General features: G+C 63.0%; 1 long non-coding RNA gene across 1 annotated transcript; it reads left to right on the forward strand.

Annotated features, from left to right (window-relative positions):
• Positions 1-615: 615 nt before the first annotated feature.
• On the forward strand, positions 616-6,992 carry LOC146759940 (uncharacterized). Its single transcript, XR_014948504.1, has 2 exons — positions 616-924; positions 4,471-6,992. It is a non-coding gene; the product is annotated as an uncharacterized LOC146759940 (long non-coding RNA).
• Positions 6,993-17,383: the final 10,391 nt, after the last annotated feature.

A 17,383-nucleotide genomic window follows, 5' to 3' on the forward strand; every position in this document is an offset into this window, starting at 1 on the left:
CCCTGAGCATCCTCTTCTCCAGGCTACACAATCCCAGCTCCCTCATCCACTCCTCACAAGACTCGTGCTCCAGACCCCTCACCAGTTTCTCTGGACACGTTCCAGGGCCTCAATGTCTTTCTTGTAGCGAGGGGCCCAAAACTGAACACAGTGCTTGAGATGCAGCCTTGCCACAGCTGAGTACAAGGGGATTATTACCTCCCTGCTCCTGCTGGCTGCACTATTTCTAATGCAGGCCAGGATGTACAGAACCTTTTGTAAAACTATGCTTCAACTTTCACTGCTTGGCAATTTTCTCCAGTGCATCATTAGGGAATTAGTCACATCATTGCTCCCATGTTTCCACTGTTGCCTTCAGTCATGTTTTCTCCATCAGGTACAATTATTGTACATGTTGAACAAATGTTTGTTATTGTTGTTTGCTTTTGGACGAAGGGAGAGGGAAGGGGGAGCACAAACAGCACACAGCAGGGGCCACTGGAAACTGTTAAGGCCCCCGGCCGGTGCTAACGAGGCAACGACTCTCAGGTGCCGCGGCCGCTCGGGCGCAGCTGCTCCTCGTCGGCAGCCCGGGGTGGGTCCGCCCCTAACGCCTCTTAAGCTCCTCCAGAGGCCGCAGGGAGCCACGAGAAGAGCTGCTGGGACTCGGAGCCGTCCCGGCCCGATGGTCAGCGACTGACGGCGTGGTTCAAGGGGGATCTCGGGCGGTTCCTTCAAGCAAGGAACCCCCGGGTAGAGGAGAAGCCCGGCAGCTGACGCAGCCGCTGAGTCTGAGCGTGGGCGTTGCCTGGCAACGGAGGGAGGTTTAAACGGTCACAAGGAGGGCAACGACTCCAGCGACAAGGAGGGACCGGTCGCTGCCCACCAGAGACCGACAGGAGCAGTCGGGGTTCTTGCACCGCCTGAATTCCTGTTTCAGTGCTGGTGAGTTTTCTGCTTCAACACGGGTGCTCCCCGGTGGAAGGCTGCTGCCAGAAATACCGTGGAGGCCCAGCCAAGGGTCCCATACTCTCGGAAAAGGGAGGCAGCAACCAAAAAGACTGTGGGGACCCAGACTGAGGTCCTGCACATCCTGATAGGAAGGCTGCTGCCAACAAGTCTGAGGAGACTCAGACTGAGCCCCCAACCCGAGGTGCTGGTGTGCAGGTCTCTGGCTGTACTGAGTGCCACAGCCTGGCCCTTGCAGTGCTGGGTGAGGGGAGCAGCCATTGTGGTGTCAGTGGTGACTCTGCTGAAGGGAGTGGAAGGGCCAATATGTAGAACAGAGGCACACCCCTGCCGAACTAACAAGGCTAGGGAAGTAACAAAGATTTTGTTACAAGAAATAATTCTGAGGTTTGAGGTGCCAGGGACAATCTCTTCAGATCAAGGCCCACATTTTATTGCTAAAGTGGTTCAACAAATCAGTACTTTATTGGGAATCAATTGGCAGTTGCATACACCTTATAGGCCACAATCAAGTGGCCAGGTGGAAAAGATGAACCACTTGATTAAGCTGCAAATAATAAAACTTTGCTCCATCTATTCTAAATAATAAAACAATCTCCATTGGATATGATACAGATGGAGATCATCACCCCCTTTGATTGGCATAGTGTGGACAGGGCGGTCACATTGCCCGCCCAAATGGTGCTTTTTGAAAGCGAGTTGGAGTTGTTAGTACTGCCCCTGTCTGGGTTTCAGTATGATATGTTCGGCCTCATCTCTAGGCAGAAACTAGTGTCCAGCTTTCAGAGTGACTGGGACTGTGTGCTTCTTACTGATTGGTATTGCTTTGTAACTTGTTAAGCTGCAGATAACGGTGGTGTGACATAATGGGAGAATTTCTAGCATTTCCAATGCAGTCTCAGGAATTCAAATTATTAGGCATTATCCAGGTTACTGTGTGCTTCTATTTTACTAGTGGATTAGTTGTGAACCAAATAGGATCTGATGTTACCAATGCTGGAATCTACAGGAATAGTCATTTGATGCATTAGTAATGCTCAGTTATGATGCTGTTAGCCTATCAATTAGCCTTTTCTTAATTGGAAAAGTCAAAACCTGGAAAGAAATCTTAGGTGAAGGGGGTGGCCCTGTATCACAGAGTGATCACTTCTTTTCATCCCACTAATCAGAATTTTAAAGATATGACTGTGCATCACTTGAGACAAAGGTGCACGCTAAGAGAGCTGATTTTTATTGGCTTATTCTGTTTTCCAAGCAGGTGTTCCACTTGGGCTCTGTATCATGCACTGGCCACGCAGATATAGTGTACAATTGGAAAATACACTGCAAGAAACAAAAGCAGGAGAGAATCTGTGATGGGTGAGAAAGGTAAAGTGCACTTTGAAGCAGGGGACGCCCTGCTGGCACAGCCTGTGGCATCCACTACAAACACATTTTTAGCACGTTTGCCCACTAATAATGATTCTATCTGACATGCAAATTAATAAATTTGTATGACCATTAATTATGTTTAAAAGGCACAGTTGTGAGCACTCTACATGTATTTGCTGCATAAATTTTAGTGATCATTTGAATCAATATATCAGAGTATGCAAAAGTTAAAGGTTTATTTTTTATTTTCTAATCAGTTACAGATCAACACAGAACAGGACCCCTTAGAGATTTATTTCCAGGTTGCAGTCACATGTTTCTGAATTTCTGAAAGCTGGATTTTCTCTTGACGGGGAGCTTTGGGTTAAAATGAGTACAAAACTCCAGCAGACTTCTACTGTTGATGACAGAACGGCTGCTAAACTGTTGTCTCTTTGGTACTAAATAATGGTAGGGCTTAATCAAATTTGACAAGGAAGGATGTCTTCAAACTGTTCCTCTGTTCCTGCCTGGATTCAACCCGTGTCCCTCCCCCTACATGCTGTTCTTCTACCTTCCTCCCCTAATGCTGCGATGCTGGCCACTCTCCCACTTCTCTGTTCCTGCTGCTGGGAGTGGGCCTGTCCTAGGTACTATCTTTATCTGGCCCCAAATAGTTCGTAATACATGCGTGACTGCATAGCTTGCTTGTTGGGCAGCAAAGAATGCGAATCTCACCTCCTGTGTGTCACGGTTGAAATGAAAATCTACCTGCGTCTGTAACAGGGGTTGAGTTCAGCCCCAAAAGTGGGGTCTGGAAAGGGCAAACCCTTCCAGTGTACTGTTTTTGCCCAGGGTGGGTGCACTTGGTGGGTGATGGTCAAAAATGGTAATGTCCATTGTGTACCACAAGGGAATTTGATGTTGGGGGAGTGCAGCCAATAATTTCTTGTATATACAAGTAGAGCCTCAGATATTTGACCAATGTTCAGTTAGGTACAGGACTTAAGGTAGAGTGGATTAATGTTAAGGAAACACTTTTTCAGTATACCTTAACTAGGCTTTCTGTAAGCAAGTTTTCCATCTGGGCTCTATGTTGTGCACTGGCCATGCATGTGTAGAGCACACATGGAAAGAAGTATAATTCAAAAGGAATCTGCTGTGGTGGCTAGGAAAGGATGAGTGCACCTTGATGTGGGGGACGCCCTAATAGCGCTGCCTTTCCCCTCCACCACTGTCATGTTTTCCTTTTTCTGGCAGTTTTGCCATTTTTCTCAAAACTAATAAATAACAGTGAGTTAGGTTATGAAGTTTTGTTCTCAGCTTAGGGTTTTGTGTGGAATAGATATAAATTGTTAAGAAAATAAGGTTGCTGATTACTCACAACTATACATATGAGGGTGTGTGTGTATTAAGCATAATGTGATGATGTAGAATAAGGGGTGGAATGTCATGGTTTAATAATTTTGTAAATTTATATTTACAAAACTTACTAACAATATATTTACAATAAATATTTACAATAATTACAAAATTATTAAACCATGACATTCCACCCCTTATTCTACATTTAATAATTTTGTAATTTCGCTATCAGTATTCCACATCATAGCATCATATAGAGCATGAATAATTTTACCAAATGTGCAACTTACAGAAGAAGACTAAATATTCCAGAGAACATCACGGTCAGAGATAAGTCATGGGACCTGGACGCTATATTATCTCACTCCCAGGCTGCAGTGACGTCTTTCGAGTTCTGGCGTTCAGGAGAGCCTGCGGGAGCCTTCACCATTTCACCTAGAGTTTACAGTAGGCCTCTCCATTTTGGGACTCATTCTCTCTCCTATTTTGCTTGATTTGTTAGCACAATTTCAATTACATTATATTGTGTTATCCTGTATTTTGATATAGTATTTAGTAAATAAGTGTGCCTCCTTAGATCGTTGCTGCTGTTTTCTTTTCCTAATTAACTTTTCCTTTGGCCTAGGGCCCCTGCGGGGCCCCACCTTTGGGGCTGAACTTGACTCCCTGTCGTGGGCGCAGGTAGATTTTCGTTTAAACAGTGACACTGTGCACTGCCTGATATAGCTGATACGCTGAGTTCCCTTGACCCCGGACTGACTCAGACTAAAATGGTAATGGGCTTTCTACTCGCTTGGACTGCTCTAGGTTGTGCTGAGATGGAACAACACCTAGGCCTGAAAGGATTCTGCTGATTTGACTTCAGCGCGAATGCAGCTTTGGCCATAGACAAGATCCAACAGGAGGCGAAGGACACAGATGACGTTCCAGATAATCAAGGACAAGGACTGAGGTTTCTTTTCCAATTTTCTTGGTCTTCTTAGCTGACTAGAGAATGTTCTTACTGTGGGTGTGGTTGCTTTAGTAGTTATCCTGTTTGCTGTGTGTTTGATTCCTGTTATAGTTCATATTGTTCACCGTGTATTGGATTGAGTGGTTAGTCACCTTCTTGCAGTTAATTTAGTTTAATCTAATTTAATCTGACCCATTCTTACGTGCTCTTGCGAGGCCGGTGGAGTTTGTGGGATCTCATCTCAGGGGAGAAGTATCGAGAAGAGTGTGCGATTCTGCAGTTCTGACCTCACAAGGCCAGCACGTCTGGGTAGTCTAAATAGCTCATACTGTAAGCAGTAAGACTTGCATGACTGTAAGGGAATTGCCAAATCAGGGCCCTAAGGCCCGAACCACCCACTGAGCACCTGGAAGAAGAGACAGGGCCAGGCTTGGGAGCACAGGTGAAGGGGATTCAACTGTGGAAAAGGAAGGGGTGGAGCCAGGCTCTTAAACCTCATTTAAGGGATGACTGCTACTAAGGAAGGATCTGTTTCAGGAGATCCCTCTTTTGTGGAGTTCTTCTGTGAGCTTATATGTTTGGAGACAGATGAGCATTCTTCTTTTTGTGATATCTCTGCACCAGCCCCAGTGCAGTTACAAAGATGTAATCTGAATCCCTGCCCTTTCCTTGCCTTTTTTTCCTTCTACTTTTCCTTCTATCTTTTTGTGCATTGAGATCTCAAGAACCTACAAACTGCTGAGAAAGCCAAAATCAGGTAAGGATGTTTCTAAGACCTATTCTCCTTGTAATGTTTAGTTTTATTTTCTAATATTAAAAATAACAATCTTGGTTTGACGTGAACTGTGGAGGTTTGGGGGGAGGGACTTTTCTCAGCTCGGTAACCTGAGTTGATGTGGAAGGGAGGTTTTTGTGGATGTAATTAGCACAGGTGAGCATAGAAAGTGGGAAAGGTTAAATTCTCCTCAAGTGCTGCCTGGTGAGGGATCTGTGTTCCATATAGACAATAACAGAACAAAGGTTAGATTTTTAAAGCTTCTTGTGATCCAGCACCATTTATTGTTGTCAATAAATGGTCTCCCCGGGGTACCCCCCTCTCGCCCGTCCGACGAGGGGGGAGAGGGGGGAGCCCCGACGCGGGACAGAGTAATACACTTGTACAGTCTGGCCCTCTGCTTAAAGCGAGGGTAAGGAGAGTTTGTACCTCTATTTGTAATGAAAGACAGTACAAAGGCCGGTATGAATGCTGGAAGCTCTGTTCCAAATGCAGGCACCCAGGAAATACGTTATGATCCAATGGAAGAGTTTTGGAGGTTTTTTTTTTTTGTGTGTGTGTGTGTTTTGTTGTTGTTGTTGGCAGTTTGCAGCTATAAAGCCTAAAACTGTTCTTTGTGCTTAGTCATTTTGGATTAGTAATGATAGGGTACGTAATATTAGTGATACTCCACAAAAATGGATCTATGAAATGAGTTGGATTGTAGCAGCTAGAAATACCCAACTTGTGGAAGAAAACATTTCCTCGTTAGCTGCCAATTTATTTGTGGTTTAAATCAGATTTTATTCTATTTCTCTATTAGAGGGATACGTCCATTATCTCCAACTATCTACATACAGTATGAGTCAGTAGTTAATATGTCGTATGTTTTTTTAACTGTACTTGCACACTTATTACCCTTGAGGAACATCCCCATTGCTTGGGAGAGAACACCTTTGGACTAGTACCAAGCACAAATTATTATCTTTCTGAGTAAGTAAGGAAGCTGCGCAATGCTGGAATAAACATACCTGCTTTATAAGCAACTTCTGTCAATATTAACCTGGGTTTTCCTAGCTGTATTAGCAGGAATTGTTGCGTATCTGGCCATTATTAGTATCTCTTATTAGTGCTTGTTACTGTACATTTGAACTAAGTGTTGAACCAACAACTTTGATATTTTCTGAGAAATGTTGTACCTTGAAGTGTGTAAAGACCGGTCTTGTGCAGTCTGTGTGAGTGTGGTTGTGAGTGAGACGCAGCCCAGCTACGGGCCGAGTGAGGAGTCCTGACCCGCGGTTCAGTCCAAAAGGCCTCTATGTTCTATATGTTACGATTTTGTATTTGTATATGTTGATGTATATATGTTGATGTATGCATATGTTGATATGTTACGGTTTTGTATTTGTTACGATGTTTTTGTCTTATTAATTGTTGTTAGTACTGTGGCAATTGTAATGCACATAATAGTGAAGTGAATACGGAGTCGGGTGGTGGAAAAAGCCCACAAAAGGCAAACCACAATTAGTATTGAGAACCTGTTGCTTTTGTTGTAGAAAAATACCACGGTTTAAGTGTGATAATGATCCAGATGAGAGAAACAATACGGTTGTGTTACCTCCACTTTAACGCGTTAACTTTATGAAATATGTTTTGAAGCATTGCTCCCCCTCCTTGTGTGTATACGAACACAAGGGAAAGAGATACCTAAGAAAATCTCTTAGGATGTATATTAGCATATTGAAGGGATATTGCTGAGGAACCGGGAGGGACTCTAAGCAAGAACACCCTCATCAAATACCGTAATCATTGGTGCTTAGTGTCTAAGTTGGAGGACGAGTTAAAATGCTCCCAAAACCAGGAAAAGGGATAGGGAAGAGATGTTTAAATATTGTGTACAGAAATGGGCTAGAGAGCCACTACAGGGAAAATCTGTATTTGGCCAAAATATGGATCTGATGAAGGTTGGGTTTGTCAGATCTCAAATTTATATGTAAAGAACAAAACCCGTTTTCGAAGGAGGAATCAGACTATGCTGCCTGCTGGATAGAAGAAATCAGCCTGTTATTAGTAAAAAGAAAAAGGCCCAGACCAGGAAGGAGAGGGATTAGAAAAAGGAACTAATCAATGGGACCATCCTGAGAATCTCCCCCCCATATAACCCCAATGTAGCACAAAGGGAGACAAGCACTGCCTCCGTAAGAGGAAATGGTAAAGCACATAGGGTCGTTGCACAGAAAAGGGGGGCATGCTGGGCTCGGGAGAGAATTAAAACAATGTGAAAGGGATATTGGAAACTTTCCTTTCCTTGCTGTACTGGCACCTCAGTGTGCCCTTTATGGGAGGTCTCACAGGGACAAGGACAAATATGCTATGAAAACTCCCCACTCACTAGTGGAGAAATTAGAAATTTTAAGAAGAAAATAAAATTTTTAATTGAGGATCAATTAAGTAAGAGTAGCAGAACAATTAGATCAATTTCTGGGGCTTTCAAATTTTGGACCCACCGGGAGTCCATTAATACAGTAAATCATCAACACAAAGTACAGGAAAAACGCAGAGAAATATAACAAAGGCAAAAAAATCACCTCCAGCAACACCGAAGGGGGGAGAGGGGGCAGCCCCGACGCGGGCTGGGGGCGGGTGGCGGCGGAGGGGCTGTCCCCTTGGTACCCCCCTCTCGCTCGTCGGAGGAGGGGGGAGAGGGGGCAGCCCCGACGCGGGCTGGGGGCGGGTGGCGGCGGAGGGGCTGTCCCCTTGGTACCCCCCTCTCGCTCGTCGGAGGAGGGGGGAGAGGGGGCAGCCCCGACGCGGGCTGGGGGCGGGTGGCGGCGGAGGGGCTGTCCCCTTGGTACCCCCCTCTCGCTCGTCGGAGGAGGGGGGAGAGGGGGCAGCCCCGACGCGGGCTGGGGGCGGGTGGCGGCGGAGGGGCTGTCCCCTTGGTACCCCCCTCTCGCTCGTCGGAGGAGGGGGGAGAGGGGGCAGCCCCGACGCGGGCTGGGGGCGGGTGGCGGCGGAGGGGCTGTCCCCTTGGTACCCCCCTCTCGCTCGTCGGAGGAGGGGGGAGAGGGGGCAGCCCCGACGCGGGCTGGGGGCGGGTGGCGGCGGAGGGGCTGTCCCCTTGGTACCCCCCTCTCGCTCGTCGGAGGAGGGGGGAGAGGGGGCAGCCCCGACGCGGGCTGGGGGCGGGTGGCGGCGGAGGGGCTGTCCCCTTGGTACCCCCCTCTCGCTCGTCGGAGGAGGGGGGAGAGGGGGCAGCCCCGACGCGGGCTGGGGGCGGGTGGCGGCGGAGGGGCTGTCCCCTTGGTACCCCCCTCTCGCTCGTCGGAGGAGGGGGGAGAGGGGGCAGCCCCGACGCGGGCTGGGGGCGGGTGGCGGCGGAGGGGCTGTCCCCTTGGTACCCCCCTCTCGCTCGTCGGAGGAGGGGGGAGAGGGGGCAGCCCCGACGCGGGCTGGGGGCGGGTGGCGGCGGAGGGGCTGTCCCCTTGGTACCCCCCTCTCGCTCGTCGGAGGAGGGGGGAGAGGGGGCAGCCCCGACGCGGGCTGGGGGCGGGTGGCGGCGGAGGGGCTGTCCCCTTGGTACCCCCCTCTCGCTCGTCGGAGGAGGGGGGAGAGGGGGCAGCCCCGACGCGGGCTGGGGGCGGGTGGCGGCGGAGGGGCTGTCCCCTTGGTACCCCCCTCTCGCTCGTCGGAGGAGGGGGGAGAGGGGGCAGCCCCGACGCGGGCTGGGGGCGGGTGGCGGCGGAGGGGCTGTCCCCTTGGTACCCCCCTCTCGCTCGTCGGAGGAGGGGGGAGAGGGGGCAGCCCCGACGCGGGCTGGGGGCGGGTGGCGGCGGAGGGGCTGTCCCCTTGGTACCCCCCTCTCGCTCGTCGGAGGAGGGGGGAGAGGGGGCAGCCCCGACGCGGGCTGGGGGCGGGTGGCGGCGGAGGGGCTGTCCCCTTGGTACCCCCCTCTCGCTCGTCGGAGGAGGGGGGAGAGGGGGCAGCCCCGACGCGGGCTGGGGGCGGGTGGCGGCGGAGGGGCTGTCCCCTTGGTACCCCCCTCTCGCTCGTCGGAGGAGGGGGGAGAGGGGGCAGCCCCGACGCGGGCTGGGGGCGGGTGGCGGCGGAGGGGCTGTCCCCTTGGTACCCCCCTCTCGCTCGTCGGAGGAGGGGGGAGAGGGGGCAGCCCCGACGCGGGCTGGGGGCGGGTGGCGGCGGAGGGGCTGTCCCCTTGGTACCCCCCTCTCGCTCGTCGGAGGAGGGGGGAGAGGGGGCAGCCCCGACGCGGGCTGGGGGCGGGTGGCGGCGGAGGGGCTGTCCCCTTGGTACCCCCCTCTCGCTCGTCGGAGGAGGGGGGAGAGGGGGCAGCCCCGACGCGGGCTGGGGGCGGGTGGCGGCGGAGGGGCTGTCCCCTTGGTACCCCCCTCTCGCTCGTCGGAGGAGGGGGGAGAGGGGGCAGCCCCGACGCGGGCTGGGGGCGGGTGGCGGCGGAGGGGCTGTCCCCTTGGTACCCCCCTCTCGCTCGTCGGAGGAGGGGGGAGAGGGGGCAGCCCCGACGCGGGCTGGGGGCGGGTGGCGGCGGAGGGGCTGTCCCCTTGGTACCCCCCTCTCGCTCGTCGGAGGAGGGGGGAGAGGGGGCAGCCCCGACGCGGGCTGGGGGCGGGTGGCGGCGGAGGGGCTGTCCCCTTGGTACCCCCCTCTCGCTCGTCGGAGGAGGGGGGAGAGGGGGCAGCCCCGACGCGGGCTGGGGGCGGGTGGCGGCGGAGGGGCTGTCCCCTTGGTACCCCCCTCTCGCTCGTCGGAGGAGGGGGGAGAGGGGGCAGCCCCGACGCGGGCTGGGGGCGGGTGGCGGCGGAGGGGCTGTCCCCTTGGTACCCCCCTCTCGCTCGTCGGAGGAGGGGGGAGAGGGGGCAGCCCCGACGCGGGCTGGGGGCGGGTGGCGGCGGAGGGGCTGTCCCCTTGGTACCCCCCTCTCGCTCGTCGGAGGAGGGGGGAGAGGGGGCAGCCCCGACGCGGGCTGGGGGCGGGTGGCGGCGGAGGGGCTGTCCCCTTGGTACCCCCCTCTCGCTCGTCGGAGGAGGGGGGAGAGGGGGCAGCCCCGACGCGGGCTGGGGGCGGGTGGCGGCGGAGGGGCTGTCCCCTTGGTACCCCCCTCTCGCTCGTCGGAGGAGGGGGGAGAGGGGGCAGCCCCGACGCGGGCTGGGGGCGGGTGGCGGCGGAGGGGCTGTCCCCTTGGTACCCCCCTCTCGCTCGTCGGAGGAGGGGGGAGAGGGGGCAGCCCCGACGCGGGCTGGGGGCGGGTGGCGGCGGAGGGGCTGTCCCCTTGGTACCCCCCTCTCGCTCGTCGGAGGAGGGGGGAGAGGGGGCAGCCCCGACGCGGGCTGGGGGCGGGTGGCGGCGGAGGGGCTGTCCCCTTGGTACCCCCCTCTCGCTCGTCGGAGGAGGGGGGAGAGGGGGCAGCCCCGACGCGGGCTGGGGGCGGGTGGCGGCGGAGGGGCTGTCCCCTTGGTACCCCCCTCTCGCTCGTCGGAGGAGGGGGGAGAGGGGGCAGCCCCGACGCGGGCTGGGGGCGGGTGGCGGCGGAGGGGCTGTCCCCTTGGTACCCCCCTCTCGCTCGTCGGAGGAGGGGGGAGAGGGGGCAGCCCCGACGCGGGCTGGGGGCGGGTGGCGGCGGAGGGGCTGTCCCCTTGGTACCCCCCTCTCGCTCGTCGGAGGAGGGGGGAGAGGGGGCAGCCCCGACGCGGGCTGGGGGCGGGTGGCGGCGGAGGGGCTGTCCCCTTGGTACCCCCCTCTCGCTCGTCGGAGGAGGGGGGAGAGGGGGCAGCCCCGACGCGGGCTGGGGGCGGGTGGCGGCGGAGGGGCTGTCCCCTTGGTACCCCCCTCTCGCTCGTCGGAGGAGGGGGGAGAGGGGGCAGCCCCGACGCGGGCTGGGGGCGGGTGGCGGCGGAGGGGCTGTCCCCTTGGTACCCCCCTCTCGCTCGTCGGAGGAGGGGGGAGAGGGGGCAGCCCCGACGCGGGCTGGGGGCGGGTGGCGGCGGAGGGGCTGTCCCCTTGGTACCCCCCTCTCGCTCGTCGGAGGAGGGGGGAGAGGGGGCAGCCCCGACGCGGGCTGGGGGCGGGTGGCGGCGGAGGGGCTGTCCCCTTGGTACCCCCCTCTCGCTCGTCGGAGGAGGGGGGAGAGGGGGCAGCCCCGACGCGGGCTGGGGGCGGGTGGCGGCGGAGGGGCTGTCCCCTTGGTACCCCCCTCTCGCTCGTCGGAGGAGGGGGGAGAGGGGGCAGCCCCGACGCGGGCTGGGGGCGGGTGGCGGCGGAGGGGCTGTCCCCTTGGTACCCCCCTCTCGCTCGTCGGAGGAGGGGGGAGAGGGGGCAGCCCCGACGCGGGCTGGGGGCGGGTGGCGGCGGAGGGGCTGTCCCCTTGGTACCCCCCTCTCGCTCGTCGGAGGAGGGGGGAGAGGGGGCAGCCCCGACGCGGGCTGGGGGCGGGTGGCGGCGGAGGGGCTGTCCCCTTGGTACCCCCCTCTCGCTCGTCGGAGGAGGGGGGAGAGGGGGCAGCCCCGACGCGGGCTGGGGGCGGGTGGCGGCGGAGGGGCTGTCCCCTTGGTACCCCCCTCTCGCTCGTCGGAGGAGGGGGGAGAGGGGGCAGCCCCGACGCGGGCTGGGGGCGGGTGGCGGCGGAGGGGCTGTCCCCTTGGTACCCCCCTCTCGCTCGTCGGAGGAGGGGGGAGAGGGGGCAGCCCCGACGCGGGCTGGGGGCGGGTGGCGGCGGAGGGGCTGTCCCCTTGGTACCCCCCTCTCGCTCGTCGGAGGAGGGGGGAGAGGGGGCAGCCCCGACGCGGGCTGGGGGCGGGTGGCGGCGGAGGGCTGTCCCCTTGGTACCCCCCTCTCGCTCGTCGGAGGAGGGGGGAGAGGGGGCAGCCCCGACGCGGGCTGGGGGCGGGTGGCGGCGGAGGGGCTGTCCCCTTGGTACCCCCCTCTCGCTCGTCGGAGGAGGGGGGAGAGGGGGCAGCCCCGACGCGGGCTGGGGGCGGGTGGCGGCGGAGGGGCTGTCCCCTTGGTACCCCCCTCTCGCTCGTCGGAGGAGGGGGGAGAGGGGGCAGCCCCGACGCGGGCTGGGGGCGGGTGGCGGCGGAGGGGCTGTCCCCTTGGTACCCCCCTCTCGCTCGTCGGAGGAGGGGGGAGAGGGGGCAGCCCCGACGCGGGCTGGGGGGCGGGTGGCGGCGGAGGGGCTGTCCCCTTGGTACCCCCCTCTCGCTCGTCGGAGGAGGGGGGAGAGGGGGCAGCCCCGACGCGGGCTGGGGGCGGGTGGCGGCGGAGGGGCTGTCCCCTTGGTACCCCCTCTCGCTCGTCGGAGGAGGGGGGGAGAGGGGGCAGCCCCGACGCGGGCTGGGGGCGGGTGGCGGCGGAGGGGCTGTCCCCTTGGTACCCCCCTCTCGCTCGTCGGAGGAGGGGGGAGAGGGGGCAGCCCCGACGCGGGCTGGGGGCGGGTGGCGGCGGAGGGGCTGTCCCCTTGGTACCCCCCTCTCGCTCGTCGGAGGAGGGGGGAGAGGGGGCAGCCCCGACGCGGGCTGGGGGCGGGTGGCGGCGGAGGGGCTGTCCCCTTGGTACCCCCCTCTCGCTCGTCGGAGGAGGGGGGAGAGGGGGCAGCCCCGACGCGGGCTGGGGGCGGGTGGCGGCGGAGGGGCTGTCCCCTTGGTACCCCCCTCTCGCTCGTCGGAGGAGGGGGGAGAGGGGGCAGCCCCGACGCGGGCTGGGGGCGGGTGGCGGCGGAGGGGCTGTCCCCTTGGTACCCCCCTCTCGCTCGTCGGAGGAGGGGGGAGAGGGGGCAGCCCCGACGCGGGCTGGGGGCGGGTGGCGGCGGAGGGGCTGTCCCCTTGGTACCCCCCTCTCGCTCGTCGGAGGAGGGGGGAGAGGGGGCAGCCCCGACGCGGGCTGGGGGCGGGTGGCGGCGGAGGGGCTGTCCCCTTGGTACCCCCCTCTCGCTCGTCGGAGGAGGGGGGAGAGGGGGCAGCCCCGACGCGGGCTGGGGGCGGGTGGCGGCGGAGGGGCTGTCCCCTTGGTACCCCCTCTCGCTCGTCGGAGGAGGGGGGAGAGGGGGCAGCCCCGACGCGGGCTGGGGGCGGGTGGCGGCGGAGGGGCTGTCCCCTTGGTACCCCCCTCTCGCTCGTCGGAGGAGGGGGGAGAGGGGGCAGCCCCGACGCGGGCTGGGGGCGGGTGGCGGCGGAGGGGCTGTCCCCTTGGTACCCCCCTCTCGCTCGTCGGAGGAGGGGGGAGAGGGGGCAGCCCCGACGCGGGCTGGGGGCGGGTGGCGGCGGAGGGGCTGTCCCCTTGGTACCCCCCTCTCGCTCGTCGGAGGAGGGGGGAGAGGGGGCAGCCCCGACGCGGGCTGGGGGCGGGTGGCGGCGGAGGGGCTGTCCCCTTGGTACCCCCCTCTCGCTCGTCGGAGGAGGGGGGAGAGGGGGCAGCCCCGACGCGGGCTGGGGGCGGGTGGCGGCGGAGGGGCTGTCCCCTTGGTACCCCCCTCTCGCTCGTCGGAGGAGGGGGGAGAGGGGGCAGCCCCGACGCGGGCTGGGGGCGGGTGGCGGCGGAGGGGCTGTCCCCTTGGTACCCCCCTCTCGCTCGTCGGAGGAGGGGGGAGAGGGGGCAGCCCCGACGCGGGCTGGGGGCGGGTGGCGGCGGAGGGGCTGTCCCCTTGGTACCCCCCTCTCGCTCGTCGGAGGAGGGGGGAGAGGGGGCAGCCCCGACGCGGGCTGGGGGCGGGTGGCGGCGGAGGGGCTGTCCCCTTGGTACCCCCCTCTCGCTCGTCGGAGGAGGGGGGAGAGGGGGCAGCCCCGACGCGGGCTGGGGGCGGGTGGCGGCGGAGGGGCTGTCCCCTTGGTACCCCCCTCTCGCTCGTCGGAGGAGGGGGGAGAGGGGGCAGCCCCGACGCGGGCTGGGGGCGGGTGGCGGCGGAGGGGCTGTCCCCTTGGTACCCCCCTCTCGCTCGTCGGAGGAGGGGGGAGAGGGGGCAGCCCCGACGCGGGCTGGGGGCGGGTGGCGGCGGAGGGGCTGTCCCCTTGGTACCCCCCTCTCGCTCGTCGGAGGAGGGGGGAGAGGGGGCAGCCCCGACGCGGGCTGGGGGCGGGTGGCGGCGGAGGGGCTGTCCCCTTGGTACCCCCCTCTCGCTCGTCGGAGGAGGGGGGAGAGGGGGCAGCCCCGACGCGGGCTGGGGGCGGGTGGCGGCGGAGGGGCTGTCCCCTTGGTACCCCCCTCTCGCTCGTCGGAGGAGGGGGGAGAGGGGGCAGCCCCGACGCGGGCTGGGGGCGGGTGGCGGCGGAGGGGCTGTCCCCTTGGTACCCCCCTCTCGCTCGTCGGAGGAGGGGGGAGAGGGGGCAGCCCCGACGCGGGCTGGGGGCGGGTGGCGGCGGAGGGGCTGTCCCCTTGGTACCCCCCTCTCGCTCGTCGGAGGAGGGGGGAGAGGGGGCAGCCCCGACGCGGGCTGGGGGCGGGTGGCGGCGGAGGGGCTGTCCCCTTGGTACCCCCCTCTCGCTCGTCGGAGGAGGGGGGAGAGGGGGCAGCCCCGACGCGGGCTGGGGGCGGGTGGCGGCGGAGGGGCTGTCCCCTTGGTACCCCCCTCTCGCTCGTCGGAGGAGGGGGGAGAGGGGGCAGCCCCGACGCGGGCTGGGGGCGGGTGGCGGCGGAGGGGCTGTCCCCTTGGTACCCCCCTCTCGCTCGTCGGAGGAGGGGGGAGAGGGGGCAGCCCCGACGCGGGCTGGGGGCGGGTGGCGGCGGAGGGGCTGTCCCCTTGGTACCCCCCTCTCGCTCGTCGGAGGAGGGGGGAGAGGGGGCAGCCCCGACGCGGGCTGGGGGCGGGTGGCGGCGGAGGGGCTGTCCCCTTGGTACCCCCCTCTCGCTCGTCGGAGGAGGGGGGAGAGGGGCAGCCCCGACGCGGGCTGGGGGCGGGTGGCGGCGGAGGGGCTGTCCCCTTGGTACCCCCCTCTCGCTCGTCGGAGGAGGGGGGAGAGGGGGCAGCCCCGACGCGGGCTGGGGGCGGGTGGCGGCGGAGGGGCTGTCCCCTTGGTACCCCCCTCTCGCTCGTCGGAGGAGGGGGGAGAGGGGGCAGCCCCGACGCGGGCTGGGGGCGGGTGGCGGCGGAGGGGCTGTCCCCTTGGTACCCCCCTCTCGCTCGTCGGAGGAGGGGGGAGAGGGGGCAGCCCCGACGCGGGCTGGGGGCGGGTGGCGGCGGAGGGGCTGTCCCCTTGGTACCCCCCTCTCGCTCGTCGGAGGAGGGGGGAGAGGGGGCAGCCCCGACGCGGGCTGGGGGCGGGTGGCGGCGGAGGGGCTGTCCCCTTGGTACCCCCCTCTCGCTCGTCGGAGGAGGGGGGAGAGGGGGCAGCCCCGACGCGGGCTGGGGGCGGGTGGCGGCGGAGGGGCTGTCCCCTTGGTACCCCCCTCTCGCTCGTCGGAGGAGGGGGGAGAGGGGGCAGCCCCGACGCGGGCTGGGGGCGGGTGGCGGCGGAGGGGCTGTCCCCTTGGTACCCCCCTCTCGCTCGTCGGAGGAGGGGGGAGAGGGGGCAGCCCCGACGCGGGCTGGGGGCGGGTGGCGGCGGAGGGGCTGTCCCCTTGGTACCCCCCTCTCGCTCGTCGGAGGAGGGGGGAGAGGGGGGCAGCCCCGACGCGGGCTGGGGGCGGGTGGCGGCGGAGGGGCTGTCCCCTTGGTACCCCCCTCTCGCTCGTCGGAGGAGGGGGGAGAGGGGGCAGCCCCGACGCGGGCTGGGGGCGGGTGGCGGCGGAGGGGCTGTCCCCTTGGTACCCCCCTCTCGCTCGTCGGAGGAGGGGGGAGAGGGGGCAGCCCCGACGCGGGCTGGGGGCGGGTGGCGGCGGAGGGGCTGTCCCCTTGGTACCCCCCTCTCGCTCGTCGGAGGAGGGGGGAGAGGGGGCAGCCCCGACGCGGGCTGGGGGCGGGTGGCGGCGGAGGGGCTGTCCCCTTGGTACCCCCCTCTCGCTCGTCGGAGGAGGGGGGAGAGGGGGCAGCCCCGACGCGGGCTGGGGGCGGGTGGCGGCGGAGGGGCTGTCCCCTTGGTACCCCCCTCTCGCTCGTCGGAGGAGGGGGGAGAGGGGGCAGCCCCGACGCGGGCTGGGGGCGGGTGGCGGCGGAGGGGCTGTCCCCTTGGTACCCCCCTCTCGCTCGTCGGAGGAGGGGGGAGAGGGGGCAGCCCCGACGCGGGCTGGGGGCGGGTGGCGGCGGAGGGGCTGTCCCCTTGGTACCCCCCTCTCGCTCGTCGGAGGAGGGGGGAGAGGGGGCAGCCCCGACGCGGGCTGGGGGCGGGTGGCGGCGGAGGGGCTGTCCCCTTGGTACCCCCCTCTCGCTCGTCGGAGGAGGGGGGAGAGGGGGCAGCCCCGACGCGGGCTGGGGGCGGGTGGCGGCGGAGGGGCTGTCCCCTTGGTACCCCCCTCTCGCTCGTCGGAGGAGGGGGGAGAGGGGGCAGCCCCGACGCGGGCTGGGGGCGGGTGGCGGCGGAGGGGCTGTCCCCTTGGTACCCCCCTCTCGCTCGTCGGAGGAGGGGGGAGAGGGGGCAGCCCCGACGCGGGCTGGGGCGGGTGGCGGCGGAGGGGCTGTCCCCTTGGTACCCCCCTCTCGCTCGTCGGAGGAGGGGGGAGAGGGGGCAGCCCCGACGCGGGCTGGGGGCGGGTGGCGGCGGAGGGGCTGTCCCCTTGGTACCCCCCTCTCGCTCGTCGGAGGAGGGGGGAGAGGGGGCAGCCCCGACGCGGGCTGGGGGCGGGTGGCGGCGGAGGGGCTGTCCCCTTGGTACCCCCCTCTCGCTCGTCGGAGGAGGGGGGAGAGGGGGCAGCCCCGACGCGGGCTGGGGGCGGGTGGCGGCGGAGGGGCTGTCCCCTTGGTACCCCCCTCTCGCTCGTCGGAGGAGGGGGGAGAGGGGGCAGCCCCGACGCGGGCTGGGGGCGGGTGGCGGCGGAGGGGCTGTCCCCTTGGTACCCCCCCTCTCGCTCGTCGGAGGAGGGGGGAGAGGGGGCAGCCCCGACGCGGGCTGGGGGCG

This window comes from Coturnix japonica, chromosome 8 (assembly GCF_054131305.1).
Source record: "Coturnix japonica strain WE chromosome 8, WE-NBRP24, whole genome shotgun sequence".
In the NCBI taxonomy this organism is placed as follows: Eukaryota; Metazoa; Chordata; class Aves; order Galliformes; family Phasianidae; genus Coturnix; species Coturnix japonica.